Consider the following 27,743-nt stretch of genomic DNA (forward strand, 5'->3'; position numbering starts at 1 on the left):
GTATTTGTGCCCTTTGGAAATCCATCTATAGCCTCTGCATCTCCTATCCTTTAAAAATAAAAAGGAAGTTATATATAGTTTACTTTTATGCTGGTTTTGTGATTCTGCTAATAATTAACAATATCTCTTTCAGAGAAAACCTTATTTGGATTTTGATGCATTAATTACTAAGTAGAGCAACTTGATAAGATTCAATCTGATAAACTCAGCACTATGAAAAAGAGCTGTTTGGGAAGTAATGTATACAAAAGGTATCTTTACCCTCTGTTTTTCATATGCCTTCTTTGCTTTCTGGCAGGCAAACATGTTGGCCAAAACAAACCTTGTAGGCTTGACAATGAAAGTCTCTCCAGATTCAACCAGCTCATTTTAATGGAGATTGTGTAAAAACGTGGTGTTCAAAAGTACAGCTTTTTTCTCCAGCTACTTGGTCTGTTTCCAAGAGGTCTGTGGCAGGGGAACAGCATTAGGACCTACAACTACATGTTCCCTCATGCAGTGTTTATACAGACCATCAGTCTTGGCTAGAAATTAATGTCTTTATTATAAGAACACATTCCTTGAGTCTGTGCCTTTCTATTAATAAAACCAGAGCATCTCCACAAATACTGTACCTTTGAGTGAGATTCCTCTCTCCTGACTCTGGATGGTGACTGAAGATATTTGACTTGTCTTAAGCTTCATTTACCGTCAACAGAGAAATCACCTAGGGTGTGATTCATCTGGCTTATTTGAGATTTCACACAATGATGAATTGCACTTAGATGAACATCCTTCTTTCTATTGGCTGTAAAGAGAGCCTGGAATGTTTACCTGAGATGTTATTACCCAGTGCTATGCTTGTATCACAAAAAGAGGGAAAACTATGTCTTGTTGGGATAATGTCTTATAAAGATTATTACTGGTACTTCAGGTCTCATAACTAATATTTCTGACTGTGATCATTACATGAAGGGCTTGGTATTTCTGCTGCCTCCTTTTGACTTGTTTATTGGGTCACTTGTAAGAGCTTATCAGTTGCAATCCCTCTTTTTCTGACTACTGTTGGCCCAATTGTCCAAAACTGTAGAATCTGATTCATGACCTTTCTTGACCTCTCATTAGGATTAGAGCTGGGCTCCAGCTTATCAGCAACAGCCTGAAACAATTTTAATCAGTGTTGACCCCCCCAGCCAAGCAAGCAACCCTATTCAAATTAATGAGATGGCAATTCTGTGAGAAGAGACAAGACTGACTGATGGGGAAGCTACCTGATGGCAGCAGAGTCTCTTGGCAAATCAGACACACTCAGGTGTCTTGTCAACTTTGCACTCACTTTATTTTCCCACATGAGCCACCAGAAATAGACACTTCTGCTTCATTCCACCTAGCACTCACTTCCTCAGGGTGAGCAACTGCCCGGAGCAATCCAGTCCTATTGCTCTCAAAGGACCATAGAGGAATTATGCAGCTATGCCACAGCCATGTAATTCTGACAATCTGAAAGAACAATTTGTAGCACAATGAGACATAGAGAAAATGCTACAATAGGAGGCGGAATTTTCCTTATTCAGCAAAAAAACAAACAAAAAAAACCAAACCAAACCAAAAAACAAAAAAACAAAACAAAACAAAACAAAACAACAACAACAAAAAAAAAAACCCGAAAAACACAAAAAAACCCCAACCAACCAAACAAAAAACAAAAAAAAACCCAAAACAAACAACAACAACAACAAAAAAAAACACCAAAAAAAAAACCCCACAACATTTTTAAGCTGTGTATTTTTAAAAGCAGAATGTTGATTGTTTATGTCTGTTGAAAGTTTACATTAAAAGTAGTATATCTGGTACTAAAGAATGTTTGCAAAAAATCCTGATGTAGCAGTGGTGTCTCTGGAGAACTGCATTTGAACACTATGTTCTTCTACTTCTCATTTCGTCAAGGTTGTTTTTCTTCAAAGCAGTGAGGGATTTATTTTCTCTTGAGAAGTAAGAAAATGAAAACTCATAGAAATTCAGTTTGATAAAGAAGAAAAATTAAAGTGAAAATTGTTCAGATTCCTATAGATGCTTCTCTGACAGTTTCTTTAAGAAAATAATTTGGAAGGGTTTATTTTTGCAAGAAAAGGGAAGCTCTGTCCACATAGATGTGTTTTCTAACCATTTGGAAATGTTAGGGAATGGTCTACATACCCCATGCTTATACAGCCCAGATTTACTTGCTCTGTCATGTCTTCAATGGCCCAGTATTCCATCTCATGGGGTATCCCACCAGATGAAAGAGGTAATGTTTAAAGAAGTATCTGAAAGATTCAGGTTCATTAACTGTTGGAGTGAGGTGGGTTAACTCCACTAAAACTAGCAGAAAATGCCTCATCTGTTATTCCTGTCTAATTCTGAGCCTTTATTATCTAAAACACCAGCACATACTGGATGTTGGAAGTTCATGTGTCTTGGCTGATGATAAGTGCCAGTGATTGGAGAATTCCTCTGGTTAGCATCAGGGACAAAGCTGGTGATCACTGGTTTTCTTCAGCTCTAATCCTTTAGCTGGTCAGGAAAGCTGTTTCAGAGAGCATTAGAGAAGAATACATGGAAGGGGGACAGAGGCCTCTGTGCTCTGCAGCTTTCACATCCTGAGGGAACAATCAGGTAGGCTGCAGGGGACCCTTGAAAGGGTGACATTCATAGCATAATTTTCAGAGCTTCCATGCAGGGGACTGACTCCATGGCAAACTAGTGGAGAAGTAGCTCAGAGCAAAAGCATTTTATGTTTCTTATCAAACACTTCAAGGTTATCAGAAAGAGTCTCACACATCTGTGCTGTGGGGCTCCATTAAGTGAGATTCCTTCTCCAACAACCCACGCTGCCCACAAGTTTCTCTCAACAGCTTTTTGTCTGACATTCTAGGTAATTGCACATGACCTAAAACTGGAGAGTAGTGTGGGGTTTTTTTTGTTTGTTTTGTTTTTTTGTTTGTGTTTATTTGTTTTGGTGATTTTTGTTTTTTTTCCTGTTTGTTTTTGTTGTTGTTTTAAATTTTAATTCAGTGAACAAAAGGGTTTGCCTTAAATTTTTAAGATTCAGTATCTTACTTGCAGGGGCTGACATTAATATTTAAATTCTCTGTGAATTGGGTTACCTTTATAATTTGTGCATAGGCAGCATAAAAAGTGTGTAGGAGACAAAAATGCAGCTATGGGTTTATTTTCAATCTTTAAATAAGCTAGAGCATATTTAGAGACCAGTACTTTCTGAAATTGTCTTAAAAAAGAAACTTTCTTAAATATTGTAGCAGGTTTTATATTATGTCTACAAACTATAGAGAAAAATACCCAAGAACTCTGATAGATGCTGTGACCCTGCAAACTCCCTTACAACCATTACACAGACAGTTCCACCATCAGAGAAAAAGTATTCTTCAGTATTTCAGACTGAATATTTAGAAAGGTTCTACAGAGTGTCGTATTAAAAATACTGCAGCTCCATTTTTTTATGATCCACGGAGTGAGCTGGAGCAACCAAACTCAACCTTGATGACAGAAAGAACAGGATGGTAGAAGTCATCTTGAGCATAACAGCCTGGGAAATTCCTTAGGAGCAGGCAATAAACAAGCAGAGTTGTGTTTCTGCAATCAGGAAAGATAACAGCACAGCTATAGATAAACATGGAGGACCCAGGCAATCCTGCACAGCATCTAATAACAGTTTGCTTGCTGTACCTGGAGACAATAGAAATGTAGAGGGACAACAGAACTGTATCTCTGGAAGGATAAAGCATGGAAGGGATGGTAGGCAAAGGGTCACCAAAGGCAGTTTGCTCTATGTTTTATATAATCTCCTACTTCCTTATGTCTTCCAAATCTGGGGTATTGAATTTGCTTCCTTCAGACAATCTAATACAATCTCCCTATAATCCACCAACTCTCCCTTTCAAAATTAAGACAACTAAAAGAAAGGAACTAATACGCTGATCACTGGGGATGGGAAAGGGGAGGCCTCTGCTGTACAATTGATCTTGGCTTTGTATCAGACCTTTTTCCAGTCATCACAAGACTAAGGTATTGACATGGCCTAGAAGCATGAATTCTCTGCTATTGGAGACTGAGCAAAGTTGTTTCATGAAGGAAAGTCTGCAACCAGCACTGGTGACTGCTGTCATTAAGTTGAGTATGGATGTGGAGAGCTTGCTGCGCTGTGACTGGGACAAGGGACTGTGAGTGGCTGCCAAGTCACATGGCAGCAGCAGATTCCTCCTTTGTCCCTTTTTTACCATTCAGTAAAGCCATCACTCAGGTGTAAATAAGAAACATGCTGTGAAGAGCCAAAAGAGAAAGCAGGATGCCAAGAGCATAGAGCATACTGAATGTACTTGTCTATTTAAAGCCAGACCTGAGCCAGAGAGGTCAGGGAGACATTTCATGCCTAGTTATGTTTCTTCAGAAAAACCCTGCAACATGTCTTTTAACCTACAGGACTCACGGCACAGCTGACAGTGGGAAAAGATATATGTATTTTTGACAAGGCATGCTCAAAGAGCTGTGAGAGCTGTGGGGTGCTTGTGACAAGCTCCTTCCTGACAGCACCAAAAATTTTAGCTCTGCAGCTCCTAGGTACTTGCTTTGACAAAGAGAGAGAAGCCGAATCCCATGGTCACCCCATTAGTGCCTTTCAGAGCCAGGGCAAGGCAGCTGAGATTCTGTCAGCATCTGTTGCACTGCCACTACAGGAGAATGCAGTGGTAATAAGAATCAAAGTTGGACACCTTAGAATACAGGAAAAGAAAGCACAGAATGGTTTAAAATCTTAATAATTTGACTGCTTGGTTCTGAACCAGTATGTGGGTGGATGCAGTCATGAGGGAAGGAGATCATGCTAATCAACACTCTGCTGCTGGTAACTGTTAATAAAAGAAAACCAGAATATTGGTGTTGATTTTTGTGATTAACTCTTACTCTCTTCTCGAAATCACCAGTGTCCTGGAGATTTAATATTCCTGGCATAATTCACTCTGATCTTTTAGAGTAAGATTAGGAGTGGAGGGAGTACATAAAAATAGTTTGTGTTGATCTGTAATGTTATGTAGTCTTACTGCTTTTCAGTATCTTAGTAAAAAATCAGCGTAAAATATTAAAAGTAGATTGGATTTTTTTGTTTCATTTTGGTTTTGTTTATTTTTTTACAGTTTTAAGTGCACCAAGTTAAATCATAGAGTATTGGTTTGGCATGGCCTGGTTTTGGGTAGCAGGGGGGCCACAAAACGGCTCCTGTGAGAAGCTGCTGGAAGCTCCCACAGTGTCCAGCAGTGTCCTGAAGATGGACATGCTGCTGGCCCAAACTGGCCCAATGAGAGAGCCTGGTAATGCCTCTGTGATGACATATTTAAGAAGAAAATCAAAACAAAGTCAGAGAAGAGGAGGTGGTGAGAACATGTGAGGGAAAACAACATGGAGACACCAAGGTCAGTGTAGAAGGAGGGGAGGAGGTGCTCCAGGTGCTGGAGCTGAGACTGCTCTGCAGGCTGTGGTGAGACCATGGTGAAGCAGCCGTGCCCTGCAGCCCCTGGGGATCCATGGGGGATGCAGAGATCCACACACAGCCCATGGGGAGATGCCCAGGCTGGAGCAGGTGGGTGCCTGGAGGAGGCCGTGATCCCATGGGAGCCCTGGGGGGAGAGGGGCCCTGCTCCCAGGCTGGAGCAGCTGTCCTTGGAGGACTGCACCCCATGGAAGAGAAGCCGTGTCAAAGCAGTTTTGGGAGGAGTGTGTGCCTGTGAGAGGGAGTCACGCTACAGCAGGCGCAGCTTGGCTGCTGCTCATGAGACAGGACCCATGCCAGAGAAGTTCTTGGAGAACTGTCTTCCATGGGAGGGACCCCATGGCCTTACAGGGGAAGGAATCCTCTCCCTGAGCAATGGAAGAAAATCTTGGTGATGAGCTGACCAAACTCCCATGCCCTATCTTCCTGAGCTGTTGGTGGAAAGGAAGTAGGGGCTAGGGCAAAAAAAGGTGTTTTAAGGGATTATTTTACCTCTCATTATCCTCCTCTAATTCTGTTAGTAATAAATTCACTTTGCAACTAAAGTTGAGCCTGTTTTGCCCTTGAAATATTTCTCCTGGTCCTTATCTCACCCATAAAGCCTTTGTTAACTTTTTGTTATTCTCTCCCTCTTTGCTGCCCAGATGTGCCTTGGGGGGTATGTTAGCAAGTGACTTTTTTGGCATTGGTCCAGTGTCAAACCACAATACATAACATATATCTGACTGAATTTTACTTCTGCTTTATGGTGTTTATGATTTTGGTGGCAATGCAGTTATTTGTATTGCAGTCTCAGCTCCAAACAGAATTTAAATTTTTTAGTTCAAAACTCAAACTAGAAATTTGACATTAATTATCTGTAAAGATGTCTTCAACACACAAGAGAAAAACACTCAGTATTACCATTTCTCTGTCCTCTAAATGGTGACCTAATTATAAAAGGATAAACAGATGCCCACTCTGAGCTGAGACCTTATGTTACCTCCTAACCTGAGATTGGCATCTATTCCCTTGGCTCAAAATACTGTTTTTTACAGAAGCCCTGATGTAAAATCAGACTCCAGAAGCTTCTTTTTCATGTTATTGAATCCTTTCTTTCTTTTTGTTTCTTTAGAATTTAGCTTCTTTAAGGTGTTTGTTCTTTTTCTGATTTTGTCACCTGCTGTCATTCAGCATGGAAAGCATTTTCTCCATGAAACAGTAAGGAGAGGTATTTGTCTTCCTTTCCCAACACACTCTAAAATCTGCCATAAGTTCTGGCCTCCTGCCTCTTGTATAGGACTTAAGACTGACATGTTCTGACATGACAACCTGGAAAGTCCCAAAGCTGTAAAGGTTTGAGAAGTCAGTGATCCTGAGGATGACTCTTTACTGTCAGGCAGGTTATTGCATTAGAAAAGGAAAGATGTAGAGAGATTTCTGCCCAGCAGTTGCTTTCCATTGTGATGGCCAATTTTATGTGACTTCTGTATGTGATCATGACAGAGACACCTTCAGCCAGCCAACGTGGTGGGACAGCTTCCCGAGGAACTGTGGGAGTGCTTCGTGCCTACAGTCACATTGTATTCAAAACTCATAATCAAAGAAGAATTTATCTTGATTAAAAACAAGTGTTTTGGAATCATAGGCAGTAACAAACAATCCAAACTCATGTTTGAGACCCAGAGCTAGAACAAAGAAAGTACAGTGAAAAAAAGTTTATATAGTCTTGTATTCTGTCTTTCATTATTCAGCCTTTTGATTTTAAAAAAAGACATTTCTTTCTTAAAGTAAAAGGATTTTAGCACATGATGACATGATGACAGGATTTACCCTGGGTGTAGAGATCCTTTAATGAAAGATTTAGGTGCATGTTGCTAAAGGCTGAAGACAACATGAGGTTTTGAAAGTAAGTTGAACAGGAGGAATGTATCAAAGTTTTTGCAGTCTCCTTTAGTTTTCTATGTCAAGTCATTAGTTAAATTCACTTTTTTACTTTTGAAACTGAAGTTCCATATAGTTTGAGACAATTTAACTCTCTTCAAGAACAATTCAGTGCCATATGCAGCAAAATTCAGAGACAAAGAAATAGATCTTTAATGTCAATGAACTCTCATTTTGTAAAGATTTGATCTTCAAAGTGATCTGTTTTGAAACAATGGGTCTTTATTAGCAATGACTGGTGATCACACAACATATTTTATATATTTATAGAGATGTACAGCAAGTTGCATAAGTCACCATATAACTATGGGATTGGTAGGGATTATAGTCCCTAGTTTGTTAGGTGAGGCAACTAAATCACAGAATGGTGACTCATTCAATATGATATATTACACAAAAATAAAGTTTGCCAAAAGATCTTCTAGTGTTATAAATGTGAAGGATCAGTTATGTTAAAGGTAAGAAACATTTTAGTCCTCCTAAAAAAAGAGTTAAGAAACTGGTCTACTACTCATTTAAAAAATTATACCATGTACATAAATTATTAAATCAACATGTAAACACCTAAAAAAACCCAATGGGGTGGACAGTAGAACAGTAAGAATGGAAGAAGGACTGATTCATGTGGCATAAAATACTCAATGAGATAAAATCCTACCTAGGACTTCTATAGAAAAAGGTCATGAGATCCCCCAGAGATATTCAATCCATAAAATAGCCTCTGCCAAATAGGTGCCTTTGGTCTGAATATGTTTTTTTGAGTAAAGTTTTGCAAGTAGGCACAAAAAACTTCCTGTGCCCACAATGCTTATAACTATCTATTTTGAGAATCATTTCATAGCCATAATTGAAACAGTAGGTGCAATAATTTCTAGGAAATTATGTTCTTTGAAATAACATTGTACATATGAATATCTAAAATGATAAAATAGGAAAATTATTAAACTATCAGTACATTCAATAAATTAATGTTAAAAGGGTAACAAAAATAGTTGGCATTAAGGAACATAGGCAGTTTATAAGCACAAGAAAAACTACAAACTCAATGTCCCCAATGTATTAATGTTTTCCAGATGTTGACACTATGTCTTCGATGACTAGACAAATGTTAATTCCAACGCAAGTGGCCAACCAATGAAAGAATACAGAAGCCATCCTATTAAACCCAGCCAAACCATAGATGCAGTGCTGACAAGAACATATTTGCTCAGGGAGAATAAAAAAGCCTCAGAGGAAGAGGCAGGAGTTATGTCTCCCTTGTGGTAGGCACTGTATACCCTTGTAATAAAGAAGACTGTCTGCAACTCAGCAGTCTTATGTTTCATGCAGCTTGGCTGTACACAGTGAATAATAGGTTACTTCAGCCTTGTGAGGTTCCAATTTTGTACAATTCTTGGAGATTTTAGAAAAAAATCACTTTCCATTTAGCTGCTCATCTTAAGAGTTCTGAAGAAGCACAAGAAAATTATGTAATTTAATTTTTAGGTTTTGAAGACAGTTCATATGGATATGTTCTCAAACAGAACGCATATCTGTAAGGGTAAAAAAATCACTGCAATGCAGAGTTAACATATGTGAGGAGGGCCATAGTCCAGTTTCATCATACTTCCATTTTGCCAAGATCAAAAATCTTAAGAGCAAACCAGTTATTTACTTCACACACTACATAATAAGAAATGTGAAACCTATAGCCACAGGACATTGTAGAAACTGGAGTAAAATATGACCAGAAAAACAATGAATAAATCAATAAAAGAAAAGGTAATTTGTAACCAGGAGCTCAGGGTAGGTCAAGATAGAAAGAAGGTGCATAATGCTTCAGGCCACTTGTGAGAAGATGGTTTTAGATGTCTGCTTTATGCATGGTACAGAGTGTGCTGAAGTGTGCATTCCTGTTTAATCACTGGAGACATTTAAGTGACTTCAGAAGATTGTTCAAGTGCCTGAAAGTAAACTGTGCAAACCCACTGGGATAGATTTCATTAGCACAGAAGATCAATGTTTTTAATCTTCTATGCCCATGTGGCCGAATGGACGAGCAACAATTGAAAGGTCTTGATAAGAAAATCCTTTAAATTCCTTGTTTCACCCTCCATGTACCTCACTTTCTAATAAGACAGAGATATGAAAGTAGCCTTGGCCCTTTATCACAAAGTGCATGTGCTAGTGTTTTTATTCTGCAGCCCATGAAAGAGCCTGTAAAAATCGAACTCTTTAAAAATTGTGTTCATAATATAAAAATCAAAATATAAAATATAACATATAAAATACATTCAGACTGACATTTTTGCATACAAAGACAATTTCAAATGTAGCTGCATTGCACTCCTTTGTTAAGACATGAACCTTCATATCCATTGTAGGAAAATGCATTGACAACAATTTGCTTTTTGTAATAATTACTGATTTAGCTAAAGCCTAATATTGCTATGAATTTCATTTTAAAATATTCTTGCTTTCCTTTTTAGTTTTTATAAAATATTAAGAATCTTATTCTTACTGTGAGTGGTCAGAGTTTATGACTAGGTTTGAAGAAAATTTCTAGTTTTTTTGATAAACACCTGCTTTTTCCTTTAAAGAGCTCAAACTGTAGTCCAAGTTAGTCAGCATATAGATTTGGATATCCAGATGTAGGACATGTTAAATCACTGTGTTTTTTAAGTATACAGGAAATCCTTTTGTAGATATTCAGTTCATATGGTGCTTTTGAAGTTCGGTTTAGTTTTCTTTCTTCTTTTTCCCTCTCCCCCCAAACTTTCTCCCATACATTTGTTTGTACTGTGATATGCCACTTGGATGGCAATGCCAGGGACTTTTGAAGACCATTTCGATGCAGAGGTGCACAGTTCTGCATCAGATGACAAAGTTTATCCAAGATATGTGCACAGAAGCAGTAGACATGACACATGGCAGTTTTTTTCTTCTTTTCAGCATCCTTGCAGAGTAGCATAACCCAACAGCACCTAAAATGATTGCATGCCTACATTCAGCAGCTGAGTCCTGCTGTAAGGGTTGGTAACATAATGCAGTGCACATCTACCTCTGAGCTGGGTGTCTAACTCCACGTTATAGTCCATGGTCAGGGCTTGGCAGGACTCTTTCCACTCTAAGTCTGCCATCTAAACTGCAGAGAGCCATGACCACAAGATCATTTTCTCTCCCTTGACTATGAAAGGTGGAAACTTCAAAAGCTAGGTAACATGATTTACACCTCAATGTCCACATAAATTGGTACATTCTGTGAAACTACTGGCCAAGTCAAGTTTTACTTGGTATGAACACATTTAAAAAATGGTCCTGCATTACATGTTTTTATTTTAAATTTTGTATTATCAATTTGGGTAATTCAATTTCTTTACTTGCCCTTAATTATGGGAAATAAAATGTTTTCCCCTTTTTCATTCACATTTTCATTTGGGTAAATGCATTTTTCAGGAGTGAGAAAGTAACCAATCCTAATTGTAAATTATATAAATATTCAGAGTTATTTAACTACTCAGACTTTCACAATCAGTATTAAATTAATGGTAGTTTTTCACTACTGAATTTTTCTGTATACGAATATGTTTACATGACACAATGCAAATAGGATGCTACATGGTCTTTACTGGGGAGTATTTACTGCAGTTTCTAGGGTACAAGTACTTTTACAAACACTGTAGTCTGTGAATGTTTCACAGACTGAATTTTTGTGAGATCACAGAGTAACTGATTATATAAAAGAAGCTCTAATGTACTGCAGCCTTCAGCGCTGCTATATGAAATATGACACACACTTCATGTACTGTATGTGAAACATATGGCTGTTCCACCTAGGAATTCAGAGCCCAATGCCTTAGTGATAAACACCTGTTGCTAGTCTATTTAAAGTACGACTATTGATATCTCAGGACCTGAATCCCTTTACCCTCAGGTGAGACTGTGACATGCTGCTATCCCCATTTTAGCAGACACCACAGCACAGGTTGGCAAAGTGAAATCCCAAGGCCAGAGGTAAAATTGAAGGTAATATGGGCACTGGAAAATTTATAGACTACCCAAACTTGCATCATACATAGTCTGAAATTTACTTAATCTTTATATTCTTCTAAATCTCATTGTAACATTGCAATAATCTTAATCTTTGGTACTGGTATTGCACGCAAGAAAAGGCTTACTACTTAAATGTAATGGTCATCACAATGTATTCATGAAGGAGAAATTTAGAACTACTAATTTTTTTTAAATGTTTGCTTTGTATTATGGGGTTTAATATAAGATGATATTTAAATCTATTAGTAATGCTGTAAAAAGAATTAATCAGCTTGTATGAATCTGGACAGATTTGGTCAGGAATCCTTTTAGGAGTGAAAGGACAAAAAAGCTCAACTGGTTTGAGGGTGATTGCTCAGTTTGCCAGAAAAACTGGCTGAAATAACAGAGGATCAGACTCAGTAACACAGGAGGGAGTGACTGAAATGTAAATGGTTAATGGCTCATGCAATTAGCCATTTGCAAAAGCAGCAGAGTGCTTTGCTGATGATGTTCAGGGTAACAGAACAGGCAGAGGGCATGAGCAACAGAGGAGACAAATCAACCTTTAGCTACAAGTTGGGTTTTAAACCAGATAAAGAAAGAGTCTGATCAGAAGCAGATCCTGTGAGGAGTGATAGTGCTTTTTATCATGCCAATGTCCCTCCTTACACAAGTGACTCAGGTGTAAAACTGCACCTTCACCCAGGAGAGATATTAGGATATTACACATAGGATGGAGGTGTTCATCATTTCTCATGGGCATAACTTGCTCAGCTACCCTGGTGTGAGAGGCAGCTTTCATGTCTTAGAAGGTCTCATGAACCATCAAAGACTCCCAAAGCACCCTCAGGCTCATTTCTGGGGCCTTCCACCAGAGGACTGAGTATGATCCACACACTGTGTTGCACCCCCCAGGGGAGGTATTAGGCATTCCCACATAAACCTAAGAGTATATTAACCCACTGAACCTGGAGTTTTGTAGGTATCCCCCACCTGAAATAGATCAAGAGAGCAAGCAACGCTTTGACCAACAGATATCTAAACTGCAACAGTCAAACCTTGTTGCTGAATCCATGGGTGGTGATGTATTTCTACTCCTATCCTTTCCTTTTCCTTCTTTTTCTCTTTCTTCTCCTATCTTCTTCTCAAAATACATTGTAAGGCAGATTAAAAAATTCCAGTCAATGTCTTAGTAAGTGCGTTGTTGTGTGTGGATAAGTTGGCAAAGTTTTTAGTGAAGTGCCTTACTTTGTTCAGATACTGTTTTAAAATTCCCTATCTTCTTCTACCTTAATGTTCTTAAGTTTGTAAATAGAGGTTTGCTATTGAACCTCCTGAGAATTTTATTTGTCCTATGCGTCATCCAGAGGGAATCAAACAAAAAAAACCTCTCAACCTTCCTCTAAATCTGCAGAGCAGACCCGGGCATAACAAATTGTTTGAACCTCCACATTTCCTGCCATTTGATGACTTTCCTTTTTAAACTCCTTAAAGAAGCCTCTTGCTTTTTCCTTTCTATATTTTTATTTTTGTTTAAAGAGATAAAATATTATATTTAAAGGTTGAAGGTGGGCTTCAGTGGACTGTCTTTTCTTGATTCCTTGCCTTACTCTCTTTGGTGTCCTTTTCTTTAAGCCAGTATTTGTCTATTTCTCATTAACTCTCTCAATTTCATTAAATAGCTCCTCCTTTTAATTCTCTGCAATACTCATTTTTTCAAAGTATTATATATCTGGAGGAGATGAAATATAATGCAGCTTCAGTGAAGCTCTGCAGATTTGAGGAGGAGTTTGCAAAATTAGTAGAGTCGCTTTCATAAAGAAAATCCAAGACATTTCAGGAGTTCTGGTAATAATCAGAAGTCAAAGACTATGACTATTTAATTTTTGTAAGGTCAAAAATAAACAAAAATCTCCCAGAGACAAGCTCAAAACATTTTGACCTTATCCATTAGTGTAGCTTCTCAGCCTCATGTGTTATGAAGTCAAGCAGACACTCCAGAGCAGGAGCTGCTGTGACAATCCACGAAGTCCTGTTCTTGCTGAGTGGGTAGAAATAGAGGATGGGGGATCCGAATAGTTTGAACGAATCTGTTCCCAATTCAGTTTCTCATTTACTATTATTCACTATTGAAGTGGTGCAAACCAGGAGAAAGCTTCTTAATGCAGTGTGATAGACATTGGAAGACCCTTTCTAGATCATTCTCCACAATCAAGGAACAGCAGAACCTTTTCTAATGTAAGCTAAAGGCAAGAGGCCAGCTGCAATAAAAACAGAGTCCAAGCCAAGTCTGAAAATAATCAGCTGAAGATCGTGCACCACTCAATTCTTGGATACTGCCCTTCTCATGCAATGAGTTGTGCTGATTCTCTGATCACAGCAGAGATCTGACCTATAATGATGCAGAATTTCCACAGAAAATGTGTGATTATAAGACCTAATGGAAGAAACTGCTGAGAAAAATCTGTTGCTCATGACACATATTCAAGAAAAGTGAAAATATGGCCCTTTATGTATCTGGGAGCAATTCAAAGGAAAATAATAAGAAACCTATGTGATAGACTTAAGATACAAAAATGGAAAGTTACTGTAAGAGAATGAAAACAAAAAACTTAAAATCTGGCAGATTTCACTTGTTTTTGTTGGTTTTTGTTTTGTTTTGTTTGTTACCTTTTTTTTTAGGAAAAGCATTCTTAAAAGGGGATATTCTAAACAATATTTAAAATAAATCATGCATTAAAAATAATTGCACACATGCCTAGAAATCCAACTGAATAGGCCCTGTTTAGGCAAAAGTCTATCCACCAACAGAGTAATTCTTTTCTGAATAAAGCATGTTGGACTGACCCCTCCTGCTCCTCACTGACATATGGCGGGATGAATATCAAGATTAGGGCATCAAAAAAGGATTAGCATTAGCAACGTGCATGCCCGTGGGTAAATGTTTAAACTTTATTTTAGATGTTGTAGGGCCTTTTGCTTAGGTCTGCTTCTCCAGAAATTTTCCCTTGGCATGTGTCATGCCAGCTGTTCCTCTATGGCTATGATGCATGCCCTGGCATGTCTCAATTGACATGAGGCACCTACCTTTGGGCTGAGGTTAGCAATTGATTTTTTTCGATATTTCAGACATAATCACCTCAATTCACAGGTCTGAATACCAGGCTGAATTTGGCCTCCACATTTTCCAGTACATCACTGGAAAAGAGCCACGGATACATCACCTGTGTGTGTAGTTCTAACAAAAGAAATCAAGCAAAAGAGCAGAAACATAACTTAGCAGTAAAGAAAGATAAGAAGTCATCTGGGCAAAATGTGACTAACCTGCAAAAAAAAGAGGTGATGAGAGGACAGTGAGACAAAAGCATGAAGCAGAACGGGCATTTTGTTGATATTTTTTCATAAACCACATATAGGAAAACAATAGACTGGTGGAGTCACATGCTTTTACTCTTGAAAGAAATGCAGTGGATGGAAGCTCAGCAAGAGTCAAAGGAAACCTGACCCTCTTGCCATCGGGCAGGAGGAAGGGAGTGGAAGATGCTATGGGGAGGAGGGGGATTGCAAATAGGGGTCCCTGCTTGAGGTGGCAGGAGAATCCTTTTCCAACCTCCCTCCCTTTCCAGGTACCCTTACAGAGTCTCTATGAGATTCTGAAACTCAAGGGTCAGGAAGGTCCACCTGGGAGGGTTGCCCAGAGCAAGATGGTCAAGCACAGGGCTTACAGAAATGTCTGTTAGGAAAGAAGGGTAGTTGTAGGAGAATCCCTTCTGAGAGGAGCTGAGAGTTGTCTGTGCCAACCAACATTGCACAGGGAAGTCTGTGGCCTCCCTGGAGCTCAGGTAAGAAATACTTTTAGGAGACTCCCTGGACTGATTTGGTTCTCTTATTGCTACCCACTTCTGGTTGTCCAGGTCATCAGTGATGAGGTTGAAGAAAGGTGTAGAATGATTAGAAAGGACTCCGTGGCACTGGGATGACTGGTTGGAGGGACAGGAGCACAGTTAATGTTTTCCTCAAACACTTCAATAGCAGAGAATGCTGAAATGAACAGGAGAACCCATCTGATCAATAGATAGCTTAAAGGCTGGTGTCATGGGTGGGATTTTGGCTTTTTCGATCAAGGATTGATGGCGCTAGGTCTGCTGGAGGCAGATGGCATTCTCCTGCCTAATAAGGGAAAAAGGAATCTAGCCCATGAGTTGTCAGCGCTGTTTGAGAGGGCTTTAAACTAGGTTTGAAGGAGAAAGGGGATAAGACCAAGAGATGAGCCTAGGGGTGACATGCCAGCATCCACACCCATACACACAGTATGGGGAACAAAACAGGAGGAGCTGGAGACCATTGTGCAGTGGGAAAGGTAGGAAGCAGTCACCATCACAGAAATGTGTGGGATGACTCGCATGACTGGAGTGCTGTAATGGATGGTTATAAGCTCTCCAGAAGGGACAGGCAAGAAAGGAGAGACATTGGGTTGGCTCTGTATGCTTGGGAGTGTTTGGACTGTATAGAACTCCAGGATGGTGATGACAAGGTTGCTTGCCTATGGGTAAGGATCAAAGGAAAGGATAACAAGGTGCACATCCTGGTGGGAGTCTGTTAGAAACTCCCAATCAGTATGAGGAGGTAGATAAAAATTTTATAAGCATGCCATTTCACAGTGGCTAGCCACTGCTGTGGGAGACTTTAACTTGCTGGATGTCTGCTAGAAACTCAGCAGGAAGGAGGCAGTCTAGGAAATTCCTGCAGTGTGTGGAAGATTACTTCCTTACCCGCTGGTAAGCAAGTCTGCGAGGACTGGTGTCCTGCTAGACCTGCTGTTTTCAAACAGAGAAGTGCTAGTGGGAGACCTGGTGGTCAGAGGCCATCTTGGGTGTAGGGACCATAAGATCATAGAGTTTTCAGTTCTTGGTGATGTAAAGAAGAGGCTTGGACTTGGAGGGTGGACTGTGACCTACTCGGACACTGGTTCAGACTCCCTTGGGAAACAGCCTTTAAAAGCAAAGGGGTCCAGGAAGGATGGACATAGTTTGAGATGGGAATCTCATAGGTGCAGGAACAGGTCATCCCTATGTGCTGAAAGGTGAGGTGCCAGGGAAGGGCTGGCCTGGCTGAATAGGAAGCTTTCACTGGAACTCAGGAGAAGTCATGTAGAGAGAAAGTTAGAAAGGTGAAAGCTCAGCTAGAACTCAGTCTGGCCACTGCTGTGAAATATATTAAAAAGTGTTTTTATAAATACATCAACAAAAAAAGAGAGTGAAGGAAAATCTCCCTCCTTTATTGGATATACAAGGCGATGTTGTGACCCAGAATGAGGAAAAGACTGAGATACTTCCTGCCTTCTTTATCCTAGTCTTTAACAGGAAGACAGGTTATCCTTGGGGCTGGTAGACAGGGATGGGAAGCAGAATAGACCTCCTGTAATCCAGAAGGATATAGTTAGTGACCTAATGAGCCACTGAGACACTCAGAAATCTGTGGGACCAGATGGGATCCACCTGAGGTTATTGAAGGAGCTTGCAGAACAACTCACCATGTCACCCTCCATCATTTACTGTCAGTCCTGGCTCACTGGGGAGGTCCCAGATGACTGGAAGTTGTCAGAGTCAGAAGGAGGATCTGGGTAACTACAGGCCTCTCAGCCTGATCTTGGTGTGGGGAAGATTATGGAGCAGCTCATCCTGAGCACCATCACATGGGATGAACAGGACAACCAGGGGATCAGGCCCAGACAGGAGAGATTTAGGAAAGGCAGGTCCTTTAGGAAAGGCTTGACCAACCTAATCTCCTTTTATGTGATCTACCTAGTGATGAAGGGAAGGCTGTGGATGTTATTTACCTGGACTTAATAAAGCCTTCAATACTGCCTCAGGGCATTCTTCTTGAGAAACTTGCAGCCCGTGGACAGGTACATTCTTTGATGTGTTGAAAACCAGGCCAAGACCAATTGCATGAGGTTCAATAGGGCAAAGAGATGGGTCCTGCACTTTGGTAGCAATAACTATGTATAGCTACAGCTTGGGGAAGACTGGCTGGAAAGCTGCTCAGCGGAAAAGGACCTGTGGGTGCTGGTTGACAGGCAGCTGAACGTGAGCCCTAAGTGTGGTCAAGGAGGCTGATGGCATCCTGGCCAGTACTAAAAATAGTGCAGTCACCAGGGCTACGGCCAGTGATTTTTCTACCTGTGCTCAGAACTGGTGAGGCCCTACATTGAGTCCAGTGTTCAGTTCTGGGCCCCTCACTACAAGAGAGACATTGAGGTGCTGGAGAGTGTCCAGAGGAGGACAATGGAGCCGGTGAAGGGTCTGAAACACAAGTCCTGCGAGGAGCAGCTGAGGGAGCTGAGGTTGTTTAGCCTGCAGAAAAGGAGACTCAGGAGTGATCTTATCACTCTACAAACACCCAAAAGGAGGTTAGAGCAAGATGGGGTCAGCCTCTTCTCCCAGGCAACTAGAGACAGGAGAAGAAGAAACAGCTCAAGCTGTGCCAAGGGAGGTTTAGATTAGATACTAGGAAAAATTTCTTCACTGGAGCTGTGCTTAATCATTGGAACTGCCCAGAGATGTGGTGGAGCCAGCATCCCTAGAAGTGTTCAAAAAATGACTGGATGTGACTCTTAGTGCCATGATTTAGTTGACTCTAGTGTTTAGTCAAAGGTTGGGCCCAAAGGTCTTGGAGGCCTTTTCCAACCCTAATGATTCTATTCTATGATTTTATAATTTTACAAGGAAAATATTCTGTGAAAATATAAAATAGATGAACTGAAGACAAATAGACATTTATATTTTCAATGTTTGGTATATCATATCTGCTATTTGGTTGTGTAGACAAGTTGGAAGACAGGTGGCACTCATGATAAAATTTCACATAACACAAAGTCCCTAGTTATTCATAAAAGGTCACAGAAACAAAGGTAGGTTGATTGAAGGGAAGTAACAGATATTCATGTAAGGAAGTGCAGGACAGATGCATGAATATTATTAGAAAAATTCATGGTGTGTCCCCATGGTGAAATGAGCAGCAGGTGCAGGGTTGCTGCAAGGGAAATTAAACAGGCATTTTGAAAGGGCAGATAGATAGCATAGCCCTGGGACACATTCATTATAGCAGTGGAGATGTGAATGTTCCCTTACCACATGCAATTACACTCTGCTGATTTAAAAAAACCTGATTTTATTGTGAAAAATAGTCATAAGTGGCCAGAGAGCCAAAAGAGCTCTTGAAAATTTCTGAGTACCTTTTTTTTATTAAATGGGAGCACCAGACATGTTTGGAGATATTAAAACAGGACTTCAGGAAAGGCATTATTCTCAGCTTGTGGGACAGGAGCAGTGGAGAGTTCTGGTTCAACAAAATTCCCGAAAGCCAGAGGAAATTTTTTTTCTTCATAGAAAGCAGTCATTTGAAAGGACTGGGAAGATGTGAGCAGCACTGGTACTTCTACAGAGCAAGTACTTCAGTATAAGTGTTTCTTAAATGTTTCCAACACGTTAATCCTATAAGGTGGTAAATGAAATCCCATTTTAATGAAGGCCAAATACTGCTCCCCAAGAGATAAACGGAGAATAAATTCACTGATCTCAGTGGAGCTAGTGCAGATTATACAATCGTGTCATGAAATGAAAGTACAGTTTGGCTCTTTCTCAGCTAAGCAAGGGAAATGTCAACTTTATAAATGAAACCAGCCGCATAGCAACAGCCTGGTTTCTCTTATCCAGCACAGACTCTGCTTTTAATTTCCATTTGTATTAAAGAAGTTTTATTTGGGTCATTAGGTATTTTTTGTATCACCACATCTGCCTTTGACTATAGAAACCAATGGTATGGCTTCCAAAACTAGCGGTGAAGGAAGAAATAGGAAGATTGAGGAGAACAGCTTTAAAACATTGTAAAATGTGTTAGTTATTACTAATTATTTTAATCCATATATTAACTGGCTGAAAATACAAGATGAGTTGCAAGATTTTATAAATACATCAAAGACTTCTGGTTACTTCAAAAGGCATTCACATTCTTTATCTATTATGCTTAGGGCTTAAGGTTTCCTATTCAAACCAGTTGTCATTTTTTCCTTTGAAGAGCAGATGCTCTAAAAGAGCATTGATACTTCAAAAGAATGTACCTTGTACATCAAGTAACGCTTAGTAAATATTTTGTCTTATGTTCCTCTCTCTGTATCTTGCAGAAGAGAAACATGAAACTTGCTAATACTTTTTGTCAAAAACTCTATCCCCATTATGTTAAATAGAAAATGTCTCATATTTGGCTCCCCTTCAGTCCATCCTATACTTGTCTGACCAATAGGAAAAGTCTGTATTCACACTAAGTTGGTCCGAGGAGCAAGAACTTCATTACCCTTACACTGTGTTGCTAAGCCTCACACTATAGGTGTGGGTAACTTCACTGGTGTGTCATATTGTACTTTTAGTTCTGAAATTATTGGTACACTGGAGAAGGTCTGAATCACCTGAAGCTGACATCAAACCAGTGTTTTTGAGAAATTTCCCAGAAGATTTCAGTGAATTTTGAATCATTCCCTTAAATGCCTCATAAGTCAAGCAAAACAGAGAATTATATCTCAGAAATGTTACAAGATAAGGGTAAATGTGATGCTTTTCCTCATCAGAGAATACTAAAATGGCCATAGATTTTGGAATATAGAATTGCCAGGGAGCATAACAAATGAGTGGGTAGAGAAAGTCATATGACTTATATAAGTCATAAGTAAATGCAGAGCAAACCAATCCAAAATTTGCCAAAAGGGCAAACTTTCTGAAGAAAGGTTGCTACAAAGTGGACCTAAGTCCTCTTAATTTAAGTTAAAGGAGAGGTCAATGCCAACAGAGTTTGGATGTTAGAAAGCCCTAGCAGGCTGGATGTATGAAAAATGTAGGAGGGCAATACAGTGCAGGAACAGGTGCATGGAGACATTGTGGTAAATCCCTCTCCAGAGGAATGTGGCAATGCCAGGTCTAATTACCTACAGTGGCACTGTTGTTTGAGCAAAGTAGCTCCAAAGGCTTCCTCCAAACAGTGTTTCTCCAATTGCTTTGGTGACTGAAGGGCAGCATCTGCTTAGAATTACCATGTGTTTCCTTGGAATGAATCTTGCTAGAAGTACAGCAATACCTTGTTCACACTGAGTGTGAAAGGGCAGGTTGGGTGTACTGGGGTGTGTTTGTAATCCGCACCAACCTGTCACTTTATTGGCATTTTGTTCCAAATTTGTGTAGTAGAAAGCTTCCAGTCAGCATCTCCCAGTGTCCTTGACACCTATGGAGAGGTTTCAAAAGGGTTTTCAATTCCAGCAATTACACCTTTAAGTACAGATAGGAGCTGGTCTTCTAAGTGTTAGCAGTTTCTCTAGCTACCCATAACAGTGAATTTCCCACCTACTGTACTGATTATTCCAGAGAAATTGCTAATCCTAAAAGGGAAATGGTCATTAAAAGGAAGCATAGGTATTTCATGTTTGTTATCACCTCTTATTTATGCCACTCCAACTTCTTATTAGAGTAACTAGCTACCAGCTTTAACTCTCTGCAAAAGACTTGCCTCATTTTTTTGCAGCTCCAGCCTAGAGTAGTCTTAATGATATTCAAAATGTTCAAAACCTACAACATATCCAGTAATAATAAGAAAAAAATATTTACAGACAAGGTTACTGTGATTACTATGAACACATAATGTAACCTAAATACTTCACTGAGTTAATTTCTTCTCTAAAATGATGCATACATTTCAGAAAAGCATGCAGGCTTGATTTTAAAATTGATGCTGCTGTAGAAACATTATTCTAAATAACTGTCCCAGAGTTCAACTATTCTGGTGAACTCACCTCTATTTTGTACTGTGCTTATAGTTTGATTTTATTTTCTTTCATCTTGCTTTCAGTGTATTTTGTTATATCAAAGGTTGTCTCTGTGTAAGCAATGTCTAAACATTGCCGTTTAGGTTGGTTTTCAAAGAATTTGTAAGAGCACGTGTTAACAATATGATATTGTGTCCTATGTGCTTGAAATTATACAAATGCTTTAAACATTGAATAGGAAAGACAGTTCAGGTTTCTCTTCCCTCTATTATTGCAATTAAATGAAGATCAAACAAACTCGACTGAGAAATGAAATACATGACAAAAAGCACAGTACGTGTATAAAAAGTCATTCCCACGAGGTTAAAATGACAGTAACACTGGCTGGCTCATTGTTAATTTATATCAAAGCAATATTTATATCAAAGACATCTAGTGCAATTCAGTCAACTGGAGATCAGAGTTTTGTCTGAACTATTAAACTCTACAAGTTTAGAAAGGGAGGATCCCAGGGGTACTTCTCTTCTGAATGATGAGCAGAGGTTTAACCTTGCGACTCATAGCAAGTTTAAAGCAGACTGTGTCCCCACATCCCCACCTCTCATTCCCACTCCCACTTGTTAAGAATAGCATTGTAAACAGCAAGAAAACAAATGAGCAAATGACTTGGTTTATGTTCCCACTAATGTATGAAAAGAGCTATGATTTTTCTTTATAAATGTATTAACCAAGGAAATCCCATGGTGGAGAAAAGTGTTATTTGGGTTAAAGAGCTTAGAGAAGCTGGCTGTAAAAAAGCTTATAGTGATAATTAGAACACTTCTAGACATTATTACAGTGAAGATCTGTAATAACATTCTACTTGGAGGTATTAAGGCAAAAAAAAATCTAATTAGCTGAAAAATAGAGCTTGATCAATTATAAACCTATGGGGTTACATGATGCGACTGCCAGCAATGACAGGGGACTGAACACATTGAAGTCACCCTGCTGCTTTGATTCTTACTGGAATATTTCAAACCTTCTCAGTTGTTCTCCTGCCTGTGAGAGAGGTTGCACCTTGTGTATTCATGGTATTGGAAGAAAACAAGACTGACAGTTTCACAAGACATGTCAGTTCATTGCATCATGTTCCTCTCTGATTCAAGTCCTCCAAAGCAGTAACTCTATCATTCTCTTTTCACAGCAAAGTGTGCATTTCTCCAACACTGGTGTGAGTCTCTAGAATTGTGTTCAATAGGTTGGTGTAAATCTGTAGGTACATTTCTACTCTGCCTCACCTTTTCTACTGTTATGATGATCCTCTTGGGTCCCTTCCAACTCAGAATATTCTGTGTTTCTGAAATAATGACATTGCTCAAGATTTGCATAGATTTCTTTCAGTGATGATTTCCCCCACATTTTCCTGAGGGAAACAGAAGTTACCTTTCCTTTATTCCACTGTCATGGGTACACATTTTGGCACGGTCAGAGTATCACATCCTATCACCTGTACTTCTTACCTTAGACAATAAAGCCAGCTGCCTGTCTGCACCTTCACTGGCTCAGGTCTCCTCCTGCAACAGAGCTCCTCTGAACCTCAAGGATCCCAAGGATCCCTGGGACTGTGTGTTTTCATGATATTGTCCTCTACAGGGCATATCAAACATGTTAAAATTGACACCAAAGGCAGCTCTCCAGCTGAGTCTGTGCTTGCAGAGGCAGACACAGCAGGCATAGCATTGACATTTTGGAGGTACTTTGGAACACCTCAGAGAAGATAAGGCTTTTCAACCTGACAAGACTTTTGGCAAAGGACATAGACACAAAATATCCTGTGCCTCTTCTAAGTTCACACACGTGAAAATGATAACTTATGGCATATTTAGTAGTTTATATTTACTCTCTCTTCTACCTTATTATATGGAGTCACACCCATTAATCTTAATGAAAACAAGCTCATGGTATAAAGGAGTGGCTGAAAAAAGTTTTATCCCTCTTACTTTCCTTTAATTTTAGGACACTGCAACAAAGAAATTTTAAAATAGGGTAGAATAGGAATTTTGTCATATTATATCTTAATGTATTTTAAATTGGGATGGATAAAATTACCCTGGAAAATGCTTTGGGCATGGTATCATTCAAATCTGCTTTAAACAGGATCAGATAACTAGGTAAGAAAAAATTACCTGCATTCTGTAAAGCCTTTTCTGTAATCACTTATCATATTTTACCCTGTGTAATAGTGAGGTAGATCACCAAAATAGTAGACGAGATGCATAAAATAAAGCACCAATTTCTCTTTTGATGTTTGTGCCTTATTACTGCAAACTGCTTCGGGTTTTTCTATTAGCCAACTCTAATTTCCTTCTCTGAGATTTTAGAATCCATTCATTTGAAGGGGACATAAGCAAGCCACCCTAGAGTCATGAAGTTGAAGATGTTACAGAATTTAATCAGCTTGTTTACATTATTTATCTTTTTAATTTTTAACAGCCTACATTTTCTCTATCATTCTCCCAGGGCATTATGGCAGTAAAGCTTTTCCAAATGAAGCTGCTAAGCCTGAGTTTTCAAAAGTTCTCCCTTCACATCTCAGATAAATTCCACTGTGGTCTTACTGAGGAGATTCCAGATTAAAAGAGGAACCATTTCAAGCTGTAAAATCTGTAATGGAAAAAGGGCTGAATTTGCTGTGGAGTTAGGATATATCCTTGGTTTTTTGGCTGGTCTGCATGGGACATATCCCAGATGCTGTCCTCCTGGTGCTTCGAGCTCCACTTTTATGGAGGCCCCTGCCTCCCAAGAGGGCTCTCCACAGAGTCCACACGCCTTTCTTACCTCTCCTGCTGCAGCCCTCCTGGACAAGCAGTGACTGGGCTGCCATGCAACATTTGCCCTGGAATCAAGGGCCCTGTTATTTTTTTCCTCCATACCTAACATAACCAACTGCCATGGCAGAGAAATTTTTGGGAGGACAGGCACAGGAGAGAACAAGTGTGACATGTAGGGAGCTAATGGGAAAGGATAAAGAGCCCCTTTTTGGCTCCTAAAAGTATAACAAGAAACTAAGCAAAATAAACCAAGAAAGTGCTAGAGAAAGTCAGGAGAATTGTACTCCAAAAGTAGAATTCCAGTCTGTGATGCAGAGATTTGGGACTTCACAGTGTGTAGCCCATGGCTGGGCTAACGTCAAAACCACGACTGTTTGCAGAGTAACGACCATCTGAGGAGCAGCCTCCTAGTCCTTCAAGCTGTAAAAGCTGCAGATGTCAGGAGTATCTTAAAGGGAAATAGCCTTAAGAATGAAGTGTTTGGAGAAATCTTGTTGAGACATACCACACTGAAGATAAATCAATGCAATCATTCCTGGAAAGCCTGGCTGACAAATTCCCCTATCGCATAGTTTGTGGGGATAGCATAAAACGTTTCCTGCTTTACTGATTCAAACATTCTGGGTAATTTCAGTAAGACCCAGACTAAATGTTGGAATGAAAAAAATAGGATTGAGCCAGGAGTTTCCTGGTGCTTGTGAAAATCCCCCAGGAGTCAGAAGGAAAATTATAGCTGCATTAAGGTAGCCTAGAATGTGAGAGATAATGCTTGAGATGGACTTTTCAGGGGAAATTCAAAATTGATTCAAGAGGTTTCTTATTAGATTGACTCACTGCAGAGTGAGATTGCTACAATACTGTAGTGATTTTTGTTGGACAGGTTTTCCTCCATATTAAGAAAACAGCTTTCTAAAAGACAAAAATGACACATGAATGAATATGGCATACAGTAATTGAAAAATGATGTGTCTCAGTCTCCCATACATGAAGCTGATATGGCTAGACTTATTTACAAACTGTTTTAGGTCTTCAGCAGAGGTGATACAGTTGCTTATCACAGATAATAAATACATACTGAGAAGGAGTTTAGGTTCAGCTGCAAAACTACTGAACTTCTCGTGACAGCATGGTTCTTCTGGAAAGTTTCTGTGTCTTCCAGCCAGGGGTTTTGCTTTAGCAAATGAGCCAGCTGCCATTTATCCCTTTTAGGCAATGTGATTACCCATACATATTGGAAGTATTTTTTTAATGCCGAAAGTGTAATTCTTTCAGGACAAAAACACTGTTCACAAAAAGTTATCAGTTTTGAAGCAACCTGGTGCCTCTAAAATGAAGTTGCCAAAAGTAGCTGACAGTGAGCTGGATGTGGATGAGAGCTGAGGGGAATTCTGGAAGGAGCTGGGCTCTGAAGAGGCAGCATGGAAAGAGAGCATCTGGCGGCTGGGAGTCGTGACTCCAGTCACTGTGAGCCATGCATAGGGAGACACTCCCCAGGCACTTGCAGTCACATCCCTTCAAAGGAGATCAGCAATTCCTGTTATGAACTTCCTTTAGGGCTTCAGTAAACGCTGAGACTTTTCTTCCCATCCTCTTGAATAAGCTGCAGAAAGAGAAAATATCTCAGGACCCCTTGGGAATGCTTGTTGGCTACCTAAGCACAGACACAGGATTAGGTTATATAGCTGTGGATGTGGAGTCCTTACTTGTATCAGTTTTATTTTATTGTTTAAGTGTAAAGTTGTGTCATGCTGGTTGCTCAGCTGAAGCCACACAATAGGAATTAAAATAGAAAAGATATAGCATTCAGGACACATTGTCCAGAGGTAATTATTTTGGTCCAGTCAAAACATTACTTTTTTCCTTAGAAGTGAGGAGGATAAAAGACAATGCTTTTCCCCATGGTATCTTTCTGTGCTTCTGCTGCAACAATTAAGTTAATATATCATATCTGCTGTGCATCCTAACAAGGGAGGGTAGTCAGGATCCTTACCCAACTCATCCAAGAGCAAGAGGCCTGAGATGTTTCTTTCTATAACCCTGCAAGCAAAGTCTTTATTATGGCTGAGGAATGTGACTAGTACTTATATCCTAGTCCTTTTCCTTAATATTCTTTTCTTTATTATCCTTTTCTTAACTTCTACATGAAGTTAATATAGATTAGTTTTCTAGTTTTCCCATTCCAACAACCATAATAGTCTTTGTTTTTTTCATAGAATTCCTAACTTGGAATCCAGTGATTAGTGTCTACCCCACTGGCACTTGTCTATACATCTAAGACACCATCAGGCAAGGAAATAAGAGCATAATCCAAAACTAATCAATACAATAAAAAAGGGTCTGAAATTACTGTAATTTTTTTAGTAAGTTTGAATTTTGAAGATGAGAGTTTGAATTTTTAGGCTTTCAAGTTACTAACTTTGACTTTTGGGAAAAAAAAAAAAAAAAGAATCTAACCCTCCAAATAGTTTCAACCCAAGTGGAAAAAGAAATTTTTGGCTCACAGCTCCTAAAAGGATAATTCAGCCTAATCCAATCTTCAGGAGTAACTAAAATTGTGATGCCAAATTTCTGTTTCTAGCCCAAATTGTTTCGTTATGCCAAAAATGTGTCTTGAAGAATTAAATTGCCTGAGGTTAAAATGTTTTCCCTGATATACAATGTTTGGTTAAAAATGTATTTAGGCCAATGACAAGCAAAGCAGGGTGTAATTTAACTTGAAAAGAAGTTACTATAATGCTGAAAATCTCTCTGAGAAACATTGGATATATAAAAGATAAAGGGAAATGCTGACAAACCAGAACTATCACAATGCCAGAGAGTAAAATAGTCTTAAATAATGTGCATATTTGTGAGGTATTCTTTTTATAATTGACAGTGGAAACATGTACACTTTGCAAATTCTAATCATGGCAAGTGCTGCAAGATCAGCAAGGGTTTATATATAACTTCATCTGCATAAAGCAATTGCAGTGAGCTACATCCCATCTGAAATTAATGGATTTACAGATCAAGCCCAGTATTCAAACACCTGTGTTTAAGTGCCTACCCTACTCTCTGTATCTGAGGAAGGTGTTAGTGTGTTAAACCCAGTATCTAGAACTACTTTTCATCAGCCGAATAGCTCTTGAGGTCCAGGCAAGGGGAAAGTTCAGCTGCCTGAACAGACCTTTTGAGACAGCAAGTATTTCTTCTACTTAGACATTTTCAATTATTCTACACAGCTTCAGCTGCTGCTGCAGAATATCTTGGGCTCAATCTGCCAGTCCCCTGTGGTGACAACCTTGGGTGCCATGGGCCATCTCACTTGGCACTGACAGCCTGAGTCTCACCTTTTGTTTACTGGGGTTAGAAGAGGTTCAATCCAGTTGTATGAACAAATATGGGCTAAAATTAGGCTATTTCAGAGGACTCAGGATGTCAGGAGAATCTCCTCAGGTACCACAAATGTGGGTCAGGCCTCAGGGGACATCTGTGCTGTGCTGGCCAGGCAGCCAGCAGAGAGGCAAAATGTCTTACCTAGGTCATCTTAAAAGCACTGGGTGCTAAATGCGGCAACTGAATGGAGCTGTCAATTTTCATTTACTCTAACAGGAACACAGAATCTGGAACTGAATTTCTGTCTGTATCTTGTGTTTAAGCTGGTTATCTAAACTCTCCCTCC

Source organism: Lonchura striata, chromosome 2 (assembly GCF_046129695.1).
Source record: "Lonchura striata isolate bLonStr1 chromosome 2, bLonStr1.mat, whole genome shotgun sequence".
NCBI lineage: Eukaryota > Metazoa > Chordata > Aves > Passeriformes > Estrildidae > Lonchura > Lonchura striata.